The sequence below is a fragment of the Astyanax mexicanus genome, chromosome 21 (genome assembly GCF_023375975.1).
Source record: "Astyanax mexicanus isolate ESR-SI-001 chromosome 21, AstMex3_surface, whole genome shotgun sequence".
Lineage (NCBI taxonomy): Eukaryota > Metazoa > Chordata > Actinopteri > Characiformes > Acestrorhamphidae > Astyanax > Astyanax mexicanus.
Window position 1 is genome coordinate 20,812,682 of NC_064428.1, and position 20,605 is coordinate 20,833,286.

Consider the following 20,605-nt stretch of genomic DNA (forward strand, 5'->3'; position numbering starts at 1 on the left):
ACCACAGTGTGGGCGCTGTGGGGAGGAGGAGGAGGAGGAGGAAGAGAAGGAGGAGATGATGAAAAGGAGCAGGCAAATAAGTTGGTGATGGCCTTCTTCTTCTAATGATCAGAAATACAGCTGGAAAAAATCAGTTTCTCTGATTTTGCTATTTATATGTATATGTTTGAGTAAAATGAACATTGCTGTTTTATTCTATAAACTACGGACAACGTTTATCCTAAATTCCCCCCAAAATATTGTCATTTAGAACATTTATTTGCAGAAAATGAGAAATGGCTGAAATAACAAAACAGATGCAGAGCTTTCAGACCTTGGTGGAATAACTGTGTTTTATCACAGTTTTCATTAATCTTGGCATGTTCTCCTCCACCAGTCTTACACACTGCTTTTGGATAACTTTATGCCACTCCTGCTGAGAAAACACAAGCAGTTTAACTTTGTTTAATGGCTTGAGATCATCCATCTTCCTCCTGATTATATTCCAGAGGTTTTTAATTTAGTAAAATCAAAGAAACTCTTCGTTTTTAAGTGGTCTCTTATTTGTTTCCAGAGCTGTAGGTTAACAAATGTGTCAAAAGTATGCACATTCATTACTCTAGCAGAAGTATAAATACTAGGGTTTTTTTTAAAAGGACTTCTGCTGAAGTTGAGGAAGTATCAACTCAAAACATTTTACTCAAGTAAAAGTGTAAAAGTACTGTAGTACTAAGTGAGATAATGTGGACAGCAAGTCGACACTTACTGTGATTTAGACACAGGTTATGACTGCAGGTAGATTATTACCCATCATGCAATGGTGGAAATAAAGACTCTTCATCCTGACAACCTTACATCAAACAACCAAGATGACTGGAGCACATTGCATCGCTATCAAGAAAAGCTGTATGGTGTAAGGGCAGCATTAGGCTTTTCCCTATACATGTGTGCTCTGTAGAGGAGGATAAAAACAAGAAAACAAATTTCTTTTGGTACCCAAATTTTGATGTACTATCGAAACATATGATTTGCATAGTGACATATACCTATAATAATCTATAATAATATTACTGCAAGACGTGCACAAAAAATGAAGTTAATATAGTTAAACAAGAATTAGGGAAATGTATCATTAAATTTTTTTACAAAAGCAGCTCTGCCGTGATGTGTCTGGTCCACTCATACCAGTGCAACAAACACAAACTCACTCATTATAGAACTAGAATGTGTACTATATTCTCACTGGAGCCAAATTAAAATTGCACAGTGAGAATATAAACATGGAGGTGGTGATAATATTTGTCAGTATATTCCCTGGACTGTTTATACTAACAAAAGCCATATGTTGGGTTTGTACTGTCTGCAATCATTTAATGTGTATATTGCTGTAAACTGCAGTATTTGTCTATGTTTACAAAAATGTTCTCTCAGAAACATGCAGAAAGCCACATTGATCTTTTTGAGAGTGGGAATTAAGTCACTAAATGTGTTGAGAAGCTGGCTGACAGAGAAGACTTCATTCCAAAAGCCTAAATTCAAAATGCACTTGGCACAAACACTAGCTGGCATGTGCAGATAGCATTTAGCAGTATGTGAAAGCATTTTTTCTTCAAAACTGGGCAGAAGCAACATAAAGCATGAATGTTCATAAAGTCTTATTAAGTTTAAATAAAACAACATGAAATGTTCTTCTAACATTTGCTCTTCTGCATGTTCCGTATGTCATTCATGATTTATAAAGGTCCCTTTGAGATGCATTTAATCGTAAAACAAGGGCTATGGTCGGAGTCAGGCGAAATATTACAAATATATTACATATAGCATTATTGTTGAAATACACTCTACTTTTTCCTCACAGGGAAAATTAAAGCTTAAAGCTGACTTTTCCACCTGGAGCCTGTGGGACCTCAAATATCACCTCCACCTGGTCTTGATTTCTCTGACCCCGTTGGATGATCTTCCAGGAATCTGCTGTTCCTTCCAAAAATTTCCCAAAAGCATGGGCTCCACCACATGTGCAAGTCTCAGCAGCTGTCCAGAGTGAGAAGAAATAAAAGTCAGTGGCCCACAGGAGCTGTCTTTGTGTTGGAGTGCTGTTTTCCTCTGTCCCTGCCGTCAAAAAGATTTGAACAAATTAATTTGTGGAGATGCACGGCATAATTCTAGGCTCCATTTCCAGATTCTGCTCCCTTGACAGTTCTTAGGTGGAGACTTTTTGGACTTTTCAGTGCGCTCCACCCTTTTATTGATGTCTGCCAAGGGGATAAATGAACTCTAGGAGCCCCTGGAAAGTGCTTTTGTGTTCTTGGCTTGTTTTAAGGTATGTAGAAAAGCAAACACTATGTCTCACACGTTTATATGTCTGGAAGAGTGAACTGACATGAGATATAGTTGAGATAAAATGTGTGTGGTACAAATGTAAATCACAGTGTCATGGTGAATCTTGCTCCATATGGCCATCCTTCTCATTATCTCACATTAAAGATAGTTTTATTTTCTGCCAAAGTTGGGTCAACCAGTAATAAGGTAGTAAAACTGGCTCTTGTGGGATATTTCAAGTCTAGTCATAGTGATGTATAATACAGATTTCTCAGCAATCCCATATTTTTGTTTAATAAATTATATCCACCATGATATAAGAATAAGAATGAATGGGAATTGGAAAACAGTTGTGCAAAAATTAATTCTAATCATTTTGAAAAATATTTTTGCTCATATCAGCTTAACATTGATAGAGACTAGCCGCTAGGCCTTTACTGATGGTTTAAAAGTGTAATTTTAACTAATGTGGATATAAATGGTGTTCAGTGTTGGAGTTATTTGACAGAGCTGAATACTTCAGTGATACAAAAATATAATGCTCATCTCCACAGAGATTTATTAAACTTTTCCCACTTCTTTTATTGCTTTCATTGGAGACAAGCCGATGTTGGCACCATCCTGTTAAAAACAAACAAAAAACAAGCTATAGTTCTCCCCACATTTTCAGTTAATATTACCTAAATTGAAATTTGCTCCTGGCATCATTTATTTAGGCATGTCCCCCTAATCCTAACTCAAAATCAGTGGGCAGTCCTACCCGCCAGAATTATCCTACCTTGGAGATTCAGTTATATCTTATATAATATGTGTTTGCCTGGCCACAGTGGTATAAGCTATAAGAGCAAGTTACCATTTTCTCTTCTAACGTGCTGACAACGCACTTAGAACTGTAATGCAGTAACACTGTGCTGCATCCAATAGGAAACTAGTTCAGTATTCCAGTATACAGTATTAAAAACTAAAAACACTTAACAATTTAGGGATTTAAACAAGAACTAGAGGGGTATAAAGCCTCCATTACTATGATGTGGAACAGTGAAACTTTTTTGGAAGTATGGTGCTCCATCCATTATTTTTGGGATGAATTGGTGAGTTAAATGCAATCAAATCTCCTCAGAGAAAATCTAGTATAGACTTGCCTAGCCAGTAGATGCAGTTTCATTAACAAAAGCAGGATAAACACCTTTAATACAAATAAAGAAAGTCTGAATATGCAAGTGTGCCAATATTTTTTGTCCATATAGTTTTTTGCATGCAAATAAATGCATGCAATATACTGCAAATTATAGGTACTGTATAATTATAATACAGATGACTAATATCCTTTATGAGATGTATGGAAGAATGTAAAAAAATATGTGCTAAAGTTAGTCTTTTACAGTTTAAATATAATTTTAATGGTACAAATTGAGAGAATTTTCTCATTATTCTTATAACGCTTAGACATGATACTCTAGTGGCACTCCTCACTGTTAGTAAGCACCGGCTGTATCTTTATAAGTACATTTTAAATATATGATTCTATCATTGGCAGTAGTACTGGGCACAAGTACATTATGTGAGGTTAGCTCAGAGATTAGTGTATCTGACCAAAATTGCACCCTATGGATTTGACTCACCACCTAATTATAAGGCTATTCAGGAGTTGATTTGTTCTCAGTGTGTAGTCCATATCTTAAAATACTAAGCTCTTCAGTGCCCTTTGGAGTCTTTAGTTTGACATCTTCATCTTTGGCCTTTTGCTCATATCCAGCATCCCTTTCCTCAGGAAAAACATCTGCCATTATGCAAGCTGTTTTTTCAGGGCGTGAGGGCATAAGCCTTACACAACCAGAAGAATTAGAGTTTGTTTTGCTGTCTGTCTGTGTCTTTACCAGGCCCTTCCAGCAGCTCCAGAGGCAGGGCCCCCTGATACATAAAGGTCACAGTGGGGCTGAAGTGAGTGAGCATCTTCTTCTTCTTCTTCTTCTTCTTCTTTTTTTCATGTTTAGGATCGGAAGGTTCAGCATCATGTGAACAAAATAAGTAGTAACTTTTGGCTTTGTAAGAACGTGTTCTTTATATGTTGAATACAATTTTAATTTTAGTGATATACATGATGTCTCCACTGAATATCATGCTTATCAATTAGAATTGGCAGCTTCAACACATTTCTGACTTGAGTAGAATTGTCATGTCTCTTTTTAGTGTTCAAGGTCATCAGAGCAAAGATTTACACTAGGGGTGCACCAAATATTTGACAATCGAAATTATTCAGCTAAAAATGACGAGAAATTTATTTCAAAATGTGGTTTGGTATTAGTTTTTGGTATTAGTTTCAAAGAGAGATTGCACCAATTTAGAATTTCTGGGACGAATTAAGGACCAGTAGCCAATACCAGCAATCCGTAATGGATTAATAATTCTGTGTGGCCCTGCAAAAAATGGTAAAATCTATCCGTGTTGGACTGAAACAGAGATTGGCTTCTTAATAAAAGTTGTACCATATCGTACACAATATATTGGGATGCAGCAATATTGTGATTTTAATACCGCAAATTTTTTTTTTTAGTATGTAGGCACTAAATGTTTTGCTTTTTTTAAACATTACATAAAATTGTTTTTATGTTATATAATTTATTTTGTTACATTTTATTTATTTGATACAAAATCAGAGTCTTGGTTACTGTTACTGTTGTTTATCAAATAGACAGAAGTTTACATATTTACACATTTTTGAACACTCTAACCAAGATATAGGGTATTTTGTATTCCACAAATTAAGAGCAGCCTACCTAAATATATCAGCACTTCAGTCTCTCACCAAAAGCAACTCTATGTAAGAGCAATAATTCTAAAAGTGAAGACAGACAGTGGCGTTTTCCTTACAGAGAAGTCAAAAGCTTCTCTCACCATCTGTTTATTGCTTTGAGGTCATGTTTTCTCCAGAGAAATATTGAGAGCATGGATTGAGTCTGGGACTGGACCTCAATATAACACAGATGACAACTGGTGCGATATATTCCGTAGATATATTTTTTAGCACCTCATACAGTTTGCTAAACCCTCCCTCTTATGTCTAGCAAGATTCTAGATACTCACGCACATTTGACATGCCATGGCTTATGTGCCAAACCCAAGGCAACACATTTCAATCAAAATTCCCTTATGATTTATTACTATCCCTCCCACCACTTGCGGTTGTTTCTGCTGTTTTCTTAAAGTTAAGTTTTGTGGGTCATTGAAGGTTTCAAAAGATGTGCCAACAGCATTCTTTGATTTCTCAGAAATGAACGCATTTCTCAGCGGTGTTAAGGATCATACTTTGTGATGTAAGATCGTGAGAAATGCCTTGGCTGCAACCTATGCTTTCTATGTGGATACAAATGTGTAATTGACAACTGAAGATAAATATATGCAGGTTGAGGCTTAATGGCCTGCATTTAGTGGAAATGTCCTTGCCAAACACTGAGTTATTTTGTTTTTCTGAAGCTTAAAAGTGGTTTACACTACAACCTGCTTTAATAGATATACAAACAGACAGACAGACAGACAGACAGACAGACAGACAGACAGATAGATAGATAGATAGATAGATAGTTTCTTTAAATTCTTAAAACCCTGAGCTCTTGATATAGGTTCTTTTTAAATGGAGACATCACCGTAAAAAAATATATTTTTCCTTCTGTTGGACTGACACAAAAGTCACAACGATACATGTTCTGGACGTCAGTACCAAATAAGAAAGTAGCACAAATTGGAACTGAAATTGTAATTGGTTCATTTAAATGTTTTTGCCATTCATCTAAATACACTGTTAAATAAACATAAACAAACAGGAATATAAAGACATGCAAAAGATTTTATTGTTAGTGTAATAGATGTGAAGAAATACTGATGAGCAAATATATGCAAAATCTGTACAGATAATTGGAATGAGAAATTTACAGATAATTCATTATTTTTTAAAAGTTTTAAAAGTGCATTTTCCCTCAGTATACCTCAAATAAATGTTGTATCACACATTGGTACAGTTGATTTGTATTTAGCTTGAAACTGAAAATAATTATCAGCAGCAATCTTTGACCATAATTTGAAAACATGACATCTTCCAATTTAAGTTGGATCTCAACATTAGAATCTACACATTTGTAAATATGATATTGTTGTCAAATTTTGCTCTTTCCATTAGGCTTCACATCATTTGTCAGCTCTCCCAGTAGTAACACAGCTGTGTCCCAGTGTGGGGTCTAGCCTTCAATGGCATGCCTTCCTTTGAGCTCACTAATGGACCATTGTAGCCTTAATTTGGCTTAATTTGCTTGTCATGGTGAAAACCAGTAGTGACACTGTCAACCCCCACAATGCCAGTGGCCCCTGACCCCCATCATGCTTCCTCTGGATGCTGGTGTGTAGGACAGTATTATGGTTTGCATACAATTTTAACTGTAATAAAAAATATTAAGACTATACAAATCTTTACTTTTTACCAGTTACTAAGGCCAGTAAGAAAGAGTAAACTCTTAGATTGATCTGGAATGCAGACCCAGTAGAGACAACAGACGACAGAAAGATGCTCAAGTTGTAGACACTTTGAAGACACAGACACAAAGTCTGGTGCAGCCGGGGTTCACGTTAATCATTGGTCAGGTTGCTTCATAGGGCTGTAGTGAGCACAGGGACAAATGAGCCAAGCCTTTGTTTAAGTGAGGATCAATAGCTTGTGGCTGTCTGTTCCCCCTTAAGTAACACATTAGGGTATGAAGCCCTGAAACAGACAAGGCCTTTGTGGGATTAAAGGAGTGTGTACAACAATACCAGCTTGTTTGTTGTATACGGATGTGTGACTGCGTGTGGTTTTGTATGAAGGAGAAAGAGAGTAGTCATAAAATAAAGGTCAAATTTGTAGAAGAATCCTCACTGAGATCAAATGTTTGAGGAACTAAAGCTGAATTCATTGCATGAAGAAGAACAAGAGACGTAACGATTTTATGAACTTTGTGTATAATGACGTCTTTCTTTTTGAAGAATAGAGAGTCTAAGATTTTAATACATCATAAGGTTTACTGATGTTTGTTAGTTCTACACTCAACACAAAATAATAGTGCTTCAATTGGTTATTTGATTGATACCATAAAATAACCTCTTCTGTTTTCATAATTAGCAATTTAAGAAAGATGTTTAAATGAGAAGAATTTGTAAATTGCTAAATAACCCTTAGATCATCAACTTTTGAACAGTGCCCCAAAGTCACATAGATAATTCTTTACTACATTTTAAAAACTAAATCATTTTAGTTTATCTTGTCAGTCTCAAATATCTGTCTTTTAAGACACATGACACATTTACATCATAAAACTATACATTTATTTATGTGTATGAAAAATGTTGTGACGTGACTGAGAGATGCCCAAACAGCCCAGTATGTGATCTGTTCTATGTGATTTTACAAAGAAAGTCATAAAATAAAGAGACAATAAACTGTACTTTGCAACATTAAATTTTATTAAAGATTAAGTACTATTAACAAACCTAAAACCTTTCCTTAAAATGACACCAATATATTTAATAAATTGATTGAGAGAAATTTTATGTAACATGCTAGGCACTTTAAAAATCTTTGTTATAAAATGAAAATTTTAAATCTGTGTACTTAACAATGACAGTGAATGTGTTAAAATTCACTGAAATGTCAAAAGTCATTTGATAGCAGTACATAAACTGATTAATAATTATTGGGATTGGCTTAGGAATGCCCACATCTGTATTATTTGTGAGGTATCATCTTGTAAAGCTGATGGCAAGACGACATACATTTTTTAAAATTTAACATTTCTCAGTCCACAGTGTCACGTGTGTACCGTAATACAGCATAGAAGGTATTACCACCCACAGTGGACAGCACTGTATTAGAATTGTCTGTGTGAACAACCAAACGGCTCTGGAGAATCAGAAATCACATCCACATTTACTGCAGGAGCGCTGGCCAGAGGCTGCATGTAGGGCTACTGGAGCTAAAAGCCTTTGTCAGTCAGTCAGCTGCTGTTCCACTAGCAGCACACTTTATCCAAAATGGGCTAATGTTCATTATTCCTCTTTAGCGATGTAAGAACATGCTTCTTTTTAAAATTGGAAGACACAGGGTTAGGTTTTCTGTAGTAAAAATTAGTCAGGCCCTCTTGACGTCTGGCTGTGTGCAGTGTGGTTCATTAACAAATGTATTTGCCACCTCTGGGTAAAGGAACAATATATCAGTGGTGTGCAGTGAATATAGCAGGTACCCCTTCTGCAAGTATGATATGATATGACACAATATCTGTCTGATTTACAGTCACAATTCCATAATAGTTCGCTAACTATTGAACTAGGCCAGCATGCGCACTGTTTTACGACTAATCAACGCGTACCCCTTCAGCCAAGTGCTGAGAAGGGGTTAGGCAGCCATGGCCCCGCCCCCAGAGTGAAAATCATGAATCTGATTGGTTAGATCGTCCTATGACTTTGCTAACAGACTCATTACTACACCCTTCTCAATATCAGAAGAAGGGTCCACGCAGAGACGTGGTCATTTTAAAAGCTTTGATTGGTTAGAACAGCTGTCAGTCATATAAGAGTCCTATAGCAACTGAAAAATGCAGACTAATGCTTTGAAATAGTTGCTGTTTTTTTATTAAATCTGTTAATTTATAAAATAAATTCTTACACTTACAATAACTATAATATATATTTCCTGGTTAAAAATTATGTCATTATTTATATGCACTTATTGTCACCCCTTCTCTGAAGGGTTAGACGGGCCTTACTGCACACCACTGCAATATATACTGAATACATGCATGTAAAATGACTACCACAGGCCAATATCTCCTTCTCAGATGCAAAGCCAACATGGGTCGCCAGGGTATAGATGCTGAGCCTATAATAAGAAGCACAATATGAATTCCAATGAATTCCATTTGAAGATATAGTAAGTCACTTTAAATTCAAACGTTTGATTTTTGTCATAAATTTCTGTTGCACTGATTACTGCCAATGTAGTAAACAGCTGTGGTCTGTCTGCTCCTCTGTTGTGACTGACAGCAGTTCACGTTAGCATGTTGGAGCATGATGGCTTAAGCCAGTACTAGCCTGGATTACTTTGCCTGTCTCAAATACTTGCTGTCTTAGTAACCAAGCTGCACAATGGACCACTGAGTATGAATCTGAGCACTCAAATGCTGATTTCATTGATGACTAGTGGTTTTGATAAATGTCCTATCTAAGGTTTGCTAACCTTAGTTAGCCAACTCTGTCTTGTAGCTCTTCTATTCTTAAAGCTGTCTTCATCTATCAGACACATTTACTAATGTTTTACTCTCTGGTGCACTTTACATGGATGCTGAGGCTACAGCATGTTTTGTGGGCCTGATATTGTGTTCCATTCCTGACAAACGAGTGTGTTGAAATAGGACTGTGGAATGGGTAGTGGGCGGCAGTCTAATTTTGGTGGATTGCTATTTCTGATCTCATGTCAGTGGAGTATATTGCTTCCTGTAGGGGGCTAGAGGTGTTAATCCAAGGTAATGGCTTAAGCACTATGGGTTTTTATACAGTGCTGCATTTTCATGTTTGAGTAACAAGCAGGGGTGATGACAATTTATTCCCAATTTAAGTTGTTTTCAGTCAGTGGCGCACCTGTGTTTTCCATTGCCAAGATAGCAATAAGCCAGAAATTTACCTAAACACACCTCATTGTGAGACCACCATGCCCATCAGCGTATATTTTGACAAGCACAGTCAGAAGGTGTGAAAATAGATTGTTGGGTATTAGATAGCAATAAGCATCTTGAAGCTCCTTGCGCAGAGTGTGAGATAGGGCCAAAAATGTTTCCTCAATATCTGATGACACATTCTGATCAAATTATGAGTTAGTGCAGAACATTTAATACACATTGGTTCATTAAACTCTTTCCCAGTCTTCATGACACACTCACTGCAAACACCTCGGATTAGCGGAGATCTTCAGAACACACCCAGAATCACAATCTTATGCAGTTATCCTTATATTAGTGGTAGCTTTAAGAAGCATCTTTATAAGCTTCACATACTCTCAGGGAGTTCACTTGCTTTCCACACTGAGGGAATGAGTCAGCTTTTTTACTGATGTTCATTTCATCAGAAAGCAGCAGGAGAGTAATATTGCAGTTTTGACAAATGTTTCTTAACACCAGTGTATGCTGCTACATCACATCCCTCCAGGGCTTCCTACTCTGATTAGCTAACTAGCACAGGGATCAGGCAGGGTAAATAAGAGTCGAGCGTTCTCACTGGTGAACAATAAAGGGGGAAAGGATAGCAGGAAGGAGGCGAATAAGTGCCCTTTGTGTTCCTTTCAGACTATAAGCACTCTGTTGTAGTACTGGTTTAAGATATTAGAATGGCACTGTAATGACCACTCACAAAGTGTCCAGAACATCATTGACTACCGCTGACAGACTTCCGTTCCATGGTAAAAGCTTGGCAAAGAGTTTGTATTTAAGGGATAAAGTGATATTAGAGGTAATTGAACTGAGCTTGTCTTTATTCAGACAACAAAAACTGGTCATTCCTGTTATCTGATGTGGAGTTTATAGATATTACATATCTATAGTAGTGAAATAACAACCATTCTTAACATCTGATAGATTGAAATTAATTAAATATACACTATTTATCTGTAATAAACATCTTAGATTAAATCTGTAGTAGCCTCTAGAAACAGATTTGTACCAATTAAGTCTAGGGATATTTAATGCTAGCTGACAATGCAAAAGAAAAACAGATAATGGTAAAAGGTTTTATTGTAAAGCCAAAGTGCATTTGGTCACAGTTTGTGCTTGTCACGTTTTGGTCCTGTTCTGTGTCTTTTCTAGTCCTGTCTGTATATTTTCCGCTGTGTTCCTGCAAGTGGCCCTGTGTTTTCCCTGTGTCTCTGTCTGAGTGTTCTCACTTATGTTCCCTCACGTGATTGTAATCTGTAGCTCCGCCCCCTCGCTACCTGTTTCCCAGGTGTCTCCCATTTTCGCTTAACTCCAAGTGTATTTATAACCCAGTTTTTCAGTTTTTCCTTGTCTTTGTTGATTCGTATAGCGTTTTCTTGTTTATTCTCCATCTCGTTTGCTGTCCCGTTATTCTCCTGTTTTTTCCGTAGTTTGTTTCTTATTTGTTTCTTGTTTTTGAGTTCAGTTTTGTTTCCTCGGTTGTTTTGTTAGCCTCCCTGTTTGTTTATGTTTCCTGGTGTTTGTTTTGGTTTATTCGGTTGTTTCTTTGTTTGTTTCTTTGTTTAATAAATATTAACCCTTATTACCTAGGTCATAGGGGGGGGAAAAAACAACAGTAAAGAAAATTTTTATGATTGACAACCAGGTAACTAAAACTAGATTTCAATTTAAGTTAAAATACCAAACACACAGTTTATTAATAAAGGGATTAGACTTACAGGGGTAGTCAGAGACAGGCAGGGTCAGAATCAAAATGGCAGCAAAAGATAACAGACCAGAGTGAAATCAGGCAAAATGTTACTAACAGAATAAATTGTCGGCAACGGTAAAGAATCAGTACATCAGGACATTCATAATAGTAGTCAAAAATACAGAAACGAATTGGTAACAAAAGAGCAATAAACAAAAGAAACGCTAGGTAGAAGAGCTAGAAACTAGAATTAATACGGCCGACAAGGAACAGAAACAAGGGATATTTTCACAACCAGGACCAGGTGTAGGCAATCAAAAGCTTGGTGAGTTAGTGCTGTAGTGTCATGTGATCAGCAGAGTCTGGAAGGTCTGGTGTTAGTGCATTATGGGAGTTGGAGTCTTAAGTTCATGGCAGGCAGACTGGCAATGTCAGGACTGACATTTTCACAGAAAGCAAAGAAATTGCAATGCTGTAAGCAAGGTTGTATATTGTGGCCATTTAAACAAAGTTTTAGGAAACCCTCTAAAGTAACACCACAAAAAAAAAACTCCTAAAATACCATAGCAACCACAAAGCATCTGCCTAGAACTGGTATTTTTTGCTGTGCATTCTATGTTTCCCCTAGAAAAAGCACTTTTTCATAGTTAAAGATATCATTCATATGCACTCTACTTATTTAAAAGTCTGCGCCACGAGCTGCTTCTCACTACAGTGTAAGCCGAAGCTTCCGAGACTCTCTTAAGACTCACTACAGGATAGGGTTGGCCCGCCCTGGCCAGCTGCCAACTCAAAGTGCCCAGGAGCCAAGGTGAAGGGAACGCTGCTGATTAATTGTCTTGGAGTGATTCCGCGTGACCCCTCTGATTCGAGCTTTTGAGAAAGACGCTCTCTGTTCTCATTCTGCCTGAGACACAGCTGCCAGCTTTCGCTGCTTTGCTCTTTTACACCTCTTTTTCTCCATCTCTCTCTCTTTCTCTCTCTCTGTATCTCACACACTTGCACATATTGTTAAATTTGTCACATTCTCTCTCTTACTGACTCGCTTTGGTGCTGTGTAAAATCCATTAACGGGGAATAATTTAACTACTCATCGGTAATGCAGTGTAGATGAGGCATTGTTTGGGGCGAGAAACCAATTTATCTGCGTTACCCAGAGCTATGAGCTTGATAAGGAGCTGTTTTAAACTTCTCCCACAAGAGACATTTATGTATGATCAGGAAGAAGCAGCTGTTCAGCTGTTCCAGAGGGTAACATGACCCACATTTTGCCAATGGTCGATGTTTTTCAGCTGTGCAAACAGTGCAAACCTCTGTGTGTGAATGTATCAGGCGGTTATTGTATTTTGGCGTTGCCTCACCTAAAACTCTTTCAATTTTTCAGTTTATTTTAACAGTGAGAAACAGGATGTAAGAAGTACTGAAACTGGCTGCAAGGTACAATAATCCATAAATCTGTTTTCAGCACATGGTCTTCTTTTGAGTCCACACTAAGGGACTTAACGTGTTTTTTTTTATCAACATTTTTGCACCCTAGGTGTTTGATCCAAGCCCTTTAAATCAATACTATCAGAACTGTGATTTTTAGATGAAATATTCAAACTTTCTGTAGCAAACTTCAAGTCCTTGGAGAATAAAACATATTCTTTATCTGCTGACCTGCTTGTTCAATATAACTAGATTTTTAGATAGTGTGTTTAGCTACATTATGAATCATGCAATCCAAAATCAGGAAAAAAAGTTGGACCAGAATGAAAACAACCAAAAAAATGCACACTTCCTTGCATTTATTTTGTTTTTTATTTTATTGAAGACAGTATGAACCCATGATATTTCATGCTTTGTCATTTCATTTGTTAATAAACATTCATTCCTGCATTTCAGGTTAACGGCACAAAAAATGGAACAGGACTAGTAACAAGAGAAGGAAAATTATTCATGAAAGGGTTCTGAGGAGCAAAGGTGAGTAGAGTACCTCCAACAAATGGACAAGAAAATGATTTAAATGCTTAAAAAAACACTCTTTGCATTTTTTTCCCCTCAAAATGGAAAAGAAGGAGGAATTTTAGTGTATGAAGGGCAAATGAGCAGTGATCTTCAATTGCTCAGATGGCACTGGATCAAAAAAGTGTCGTTCAGCAATAGCGGATTGGACCACCTGGACAAGGGATTACTTTGACCTTTTTTTTTTCATTGAAAAAAAAAAAAAACAATGAACACCCTGTGTTTAAAAAGACAGGTTCTGTCTTAGTATGAGGTTGGGTCATTACATATGTTACCTTCAGGACCGCATATTTTACAGGGATGCTCTTTCATTTTTTACTAAGACAGTGCAAAACCACATGCTGCACATATCAAATTACATTAAGACATGACTATACAAGAATGAGTATGGGTACTGAACTGAACTGTTGCACAAATGTGTTTACAGAAGGAATGGGACTAAATAACACTTGAAACACTTCATTGCTTGCTTCTCAATGGGAAAACATCTAAGTGTTGACAAACACAGACAAAACATACGTTATCTTGGGTTCATACTGTCGCCAATGAAGTATAACTGGCATCGGTATGACTACAGATTGATATTCCAAACACACTGGTTAGATTTCCCTAGAAATATAAAGGAGCATTAGTATTTTTCCCCATGTGATAAAAAATTATCTGGAACACAACATACTGTGTGTTTGTGTACCAACTGAACTGTGGCACAATGGGGTAGTTCTACTTATTTCTAGACATAATAAATGCATTTAATGTAAATGTAGCTACAGGACAAGAGACTTGTGATTAAAAATATTGTGTACCTGCAGTAATTCAATTCTGGCTTTTTCCATTGTAAAGGAGAAATGATGTTCTTTGCAAAAAGACATCAAGGAGGCCATTGGTTGCCTTCTAGCACTACATTAATCACACACATACACATAGATGCACACACACACACACACACATACACATACAGAAGGTAAAACAGTGCACATAGATGCAAGGAGAAGACTGCCTTACACTACACAGTTGCCCTGCTGCCGAAGGGCCAGATGCAGCTGAACTGTAATTGCAATGGGGATGTTGGGGTCTGACTCTTATTATGCTCTCTCTCTCTTTCTCTCACTCTCTCTCTCTCTCTCTCTCTCTCTTTCTATGTCTCTGTCTCCATGCTTCTCTTCCTCCCTCCCAGTGGCCACCCTCTACCCATGCCCAAGCAATAGCTCCTTGTCCATTACTGAGAGCTCTTGTTATGTGATGCATGTTTGGCCAGCCATTCACCATTAACAGCTCATTCCTGCTTTAATTCACTTTCCAGAATTTCCCTTTTTTTACGGCATATGTCTTCAATTGGTAGGAAGATAAAGAACCCTCTTTCTCTTCCTAAAATCCATTGGGCATACAATCCATTAAACCATTCTTCTTGAAGAGGAGTAGGAGCTTATGATAATCCACCAGATTTCTCAGAGATAAGGAGACTTTTAGTGCACTCCTCCGACAGCTCAGGAGTCAGAGCCAAAGTCTACCTGCATGGAATCATTTGTCCTTGTCAGCTAGTTTCTAACATGTGTCTGCTAATAAGGAATGAGTGTTAATGAGCAGTCAACCATGGTTCTTAGTATGTTTTGTACAGATACGTTAGAGAATATAAATCACTGACCATACAATATACCAAAAAACATAATCAACATACTTTTGTACATATTAATGATTCTATCACAACCCATTTTTGAGATAATCTGACAACAACTTTAGGAAGAGGATGAATGGGTTTGTGTAAAAACTTCCAAATATTCCAATATGGCTGACTTTTTGTTAAGTGGAGCAAATACAAGCCTATAGGTAAAATGTGCAACATTTCAATATCTATGTTCCTACCAAAATTCGTGTACATTGGTCAGTGTTTACGGGAATCACAGTAAAACTAATTTAGAAATTGCAGATGGTGCTATAGAGTCATCCAGCCGCACACAAGAAGTTTTCCATATGTTCCTAGCAACATGACGTGATTTATCAAGCTCAACCATAACCACATAGTGGGTGCCAGATGGGTGGAAGTTGTGTGGGCATTGAGCATTTCTCAATCCACAGTGTCACTGGTGTACCAAAAATACCTCATTGGAGGCATTACAACCCACAGTGGAAAGTACAGTGGTTGCTTCATGGGTGCTTGATGATCATGACTGGCTGCATCTGCCTAGAATTGTCCAGACAATATGATTTAACATCCCTCCAGATGTCTTTTGTCCTCTAATGGAATTTATGCCACAATGCTGAGCTAGAGTGTCTAAAACTGAATTTTAAATAGCAGTATTTTGCTGATATTCCATTTTGCTGATTTTCGATTCTTAGTGCTTCTCCAAAATTCTTGTAAACCAACTAATTCACTCTTCTAACAATTCAAGTTTGACCAGTATTACTCTAACTACTCTGACTATTGTAAGTCACTTTGGACAAAAGCGTCTGCCAAATGTAATGTAATGTAATGTAATGTAACAAGCTACATTATTAAAGGGGATAGGTCCCAAAAATTCCATCCTAATTTGAATAAACCCTTAGAGATGCTCTACATTTGCCTGGTAGGGCACTGAAAGCTCTTCACATTTGCTCATTTATATTCCAAGGCTTTCGATCACTGAAAAAGTCACATCGATGAACCAAGGACCCACAGGGTCACACACAGTGTGTCTTTTGTTAGCCTGTCTCATTCTTGACCTTATCTATTCTCAGACACACCAAATATAAGCATTACTGTTAGTTAGATTCCTTATTCTTTAACAGCAGATTGCCTCTGGGGCTTTCTGGCTGTAAATTGATGGTAAATTTGAACTTGGAGCTGACCCATCCAATTATGGCCATCCTACACAAATTCACTACCACTCCAGCTGCTTCCAGGGTCTGTGTGTCTTTCCTGGAGAAAAAAAAGTGTTATTCCGAGCAAGAAAAAGGAGTCATGGAGTTGGTCATTCTTTTTTTAGTAATGCCAAAATGTCATGAGGGACTGTGAATACAACTCGCGAACAAACTACTGCATAGTGTCATAAAATGATTGCTTTTGGACTAGGGCCCAAATTTGGAGCAAGTAGTTCTGCTTTTATTTAATTAGCTTTTTTTTTCAAATAGCTTTCACATGTTTTCATCATCCTCCAAATGACTTTGCATAAAAGTGTTAAAATACTTCTTAAATAAGAATATTAATAAGTATAATATAAGGTTTAATGTCATGTAGAACCCTTTTTACACAGTAAGACTTCATAATGAACACTCAAGAAAAAAGAAGCTGATCTTCAGCATAAATTAACATTAACATACGCACTAAATTTTGCAACAACAGGCAACACATGATATATATATATATGTATATATATATATATATATATATATATACATATATGTATATATATATATATATATATATATATATATATATATATATATGTATATATATGTATATATATATATATATATATATATATATATATATATATATATATATACAGCTCTGGAAAAAAATAAGAGACTACTTCAGTTTCTGAATCAGTTTTTTCTGATTTTGCTATTTATAGGTATATGTTTGAGTAAAATGAACATATTTTGTTCTATAAACCACGTTCAACATTTCCCCCAAATTCCAAATAAAAATATTGTCATTTAGAGCATTTATTTGTGGAAAATGGCTGGAAATAGCTGAAATAACAAAAAAATGCAGAGCTTTCAGACCTCAAATAATGCAAAGGAAACAAGTTCATATTCATAGAATTCAGAAATCAATATTTGGTGCAATAACCCTGGTTTTTAATCACATTTTTCATGCATCTTGGCATGTTCTCCTCCACCAGTCTTACACACTGCTTTTAGATTACTTTATGCCACTCCTGGTGCACAAATTCAAATTCAAATGACTGACTTATAAAATACTCATTAGTTTCAGTCCTGTGGCCGTCACAGAGGTACAAATACTACATATGTTAGAGGAGTATAGAGATCACAAGCATTGAGGTGTGGAGCAGTGGAAGTGTGATCTCTGAAATGATGGTGAGCTGTCAGATACTTCTGGGATGAGTTGTAAAATTTGGGATGCCCTCCATTCATTCCTGTGGAAAAAGGTTCTGCAAAAAGTTGTTGCTACACGGAACCCATGCTGAGATCAATATGCAGACACTGACATATATGTTTTGCCCTCCTTTCTTCTCACTGCCTCCAGTTTGGTCCCCCGGTTGATTAGGGAATATGCTCTGACCCTACCGTACCTATACGGCAGAAGCTAATGACCCGGGCTTATGACGGGGCCTTCCCCAAAGAGATTTAATATTGAGATTCAAATTTTTCTTATTGCACATTTGTCTCTGGAGTCTTCCTGCTAGAACAGATATTCTGAAAACTGTTTTAAAACCCAAATATTATTCAAACAGTCAAATTTGCTGTTATTTAAACTGTGATATAAACTGATAAACATGCTTCTCATTTATTTGGATGATTGGATTATATGTTGAAAGAGTTGGGGGGAGAACCTCATAATTGACAGTAATATTATCAATTTGCAGAGAGGAGATGATTCATACTGTAAGTCATGCTGTTTTCAAACATGTGACAAGCTTGTCTTCTAATAAAATCTCAGCATCCCTTTGTTTCTCCAGCTCTTTGCAGCCTGTGAAAGTGTGGTTTAGCACCTGCTTCCAAAGGTGAGAATGTGCAACACATATGTTTCCAATTCACAGTAGCTCTCTCATGAGACAAAAAGCTTTTCTTTGTTTTGCCCAACTTTTTCCCTGTAATCGATGTAGTGGTAGGATAACAAAGTCTTACTGTTTGCCAGCAAAACAGAATCTCCACTGTGATCAGCTCATACAGTGGCAAGCAAAAAAGGGTTACAAAGTGATTTTAAATTCTTTAGAAATGTACTAGACTACAGTAAGACAAACAATATGCTCTGCAATTGAAGACAATTACTCTACTAAGAATTGAGCACAGTCAAAATGACTTGGTGAGCTTCACACTGGAGCAAACCATACCAACTGTGATTGGTCTACTTGATAGCAGTGTACTACCTACTTCTCTTCGTTTTTTAAATTAATCAGGACAGATGTAGATCATGGAGTGTGCACTGAGAACGAGACACTGGCTCTCCTAACACGTAGCCGTCCTACTACGTGTCCGCTTGACCCAATTCCTTCAAACCTACTGCAAACTATCGCACCTGCAATCATTCCGGCTATCACTCACACGATCAATGCCTCTTTAACTTCTGGTGTATTCCCCACTGCTTTCAAACAAGCACACGTGACACCACTGCTTAAAAAGCCTTCTCTCAACCCCGCCCAGGTTGACAACTACAGACCGGTCTCACTGCTACCCTTTCTCTCTAAAACACTAGAAAGAGCAGTTTTAAATCAGGTCTCTGGCTTCCTCTCCCAGAATGACCTTCTGGACCAGAACCAATCTGGGTTCAAAAAAGGACATTCTACCGAGACGGCTCTGTTGTCTGTGACTGAAGCGTTGAAAACTACCAGAGCTGCAGGTCAGTCCTCAGTGCTCATTCTGCTGGACCTCTCGGCCGCATTTGACACAGTCAACCATGACTTCCTCCTAACTATACTCTCAAACATGGGGATCGCAGATAATGTGCTGTCATGGTTCAGATCATACCTCACTGGGCGCTCGTTCAAGGTGTCGTGGCAAGGACAGCTTGCCACGGATTTTCCTACCATTGCTTTGCTGATGACACCCAGCTATACCTGTCGTTCTCACCTGAAGATCACTCACATGTCACCCCGCTGCTCATTGAGCTCCATTGGCTACCAGTTGATGCTCGCATCAAATTCAAAACTCCTACAATCGCCTACAAGGTGATGTCAGAACAGGCTCCTTCCTACCTGCACTCGCTCCTGAAGGCTTACGCTACCTCCCGGCCGCTGCGCTCCTCCAGTGAACGTCGCCTCGCTTTGCCAAACATTCACACAAAGCAATCCAGACTGTTCTCATATAGAGTTCCCCAATGGTGGAACAAACTACCCTCCACTACCAGATCAGGAGAATCTCTCGCTATCTTTAAGAAACTCCTGAAGACAGAGCTCTTCAAATAGCACTTACTCTCTTAACACCTCTAACACACTAACTACTTCTAACCTCATTTCCTTCTTCCTCTCCTTCAGTCCTCTATCCTATTATTCCCCTTTGTCCTCCTTTTATCCCTATCCAAAGATGTTTTTCCTTTAAACTTATTTTACATTGTACTTGACTATTGTAAGTCGCTTTGGACAAAAGCGTCTGCCAAATGTAATGTAATGTAATGTAATGTAATGTAATGTAATACGCTGATATGAGTAAATGATTGCAGATCATCACCAAATCAACCTGCATTTCCTTGTTTATGCATCTTAGTAGTGCATAAGTACAGAAAGTTTACCTCCCTTCTTACTTGGTCAGTTCAGTGTCTATACAGACCATCTTCTCCTGAATCTATTCTTTGTTTCAATACAGAAATTTTAGTAGAAGTAGCAACAACAAGCCGCCTTTGTTTGCAGTACACTAACAAAGTCCATACTAACTTAGAAACCCATCCTAAAGCATCCTAAAGAGTTTCAGCAGTGCAATTGCAGAACGAAATATAAATACTTAAAATGGAATAGGCCACTTGCACAAGCTACAGTGTAGAAGCCTAAACCAGCCTTAATGCTCTTGTTGCTAAATGCCTTCAAATCCTAGAAAGCCTTCCTTGGACAGTAGAGACAGTTACTCCTACAAAAGCTGGATAAACTCTTTTTAATACAGTTGTTTTGGAAGAAACAGTACATGAGCGAGCAGGTTTTCCAACAATTTTGTACATAAAGTACATCTCCTAAGGTACAAGGCATGAAAAAATGTTGATTTTAACTTATAAACTACAAGTAGAGTGAGAAAAAGGCCTTTT

General features: G+C 37.4%; 1 protein-coding gene and 1 long non-coding RNA gene across 2 annotated transcripts in view; one reads left to right on the forward strand and one right to left on the reverse strand.

The window, feature by feature from the left end:
• The window catches only part of LOC103031957 (ETS-related transcription factor Elf-1), a 374,649-nt gene that overhangs the window by 64,829 nt on the left and 289,215 nt on the right, over positions 1–20,605 (reverse strand). The gene's annotated exons all lie outside the window — the stretch shown is intronic.
• LOC125785760 (uncharacterized) lies at positions 22–2,052 on the forward strand. The gene is made up of 2 exons (XR_007428109.1): positions 22–84; positions 1,838–2,052. It is a non-coding gene; the product is annotated as an uncharacterized LOC125785760 (long non-coding RNA).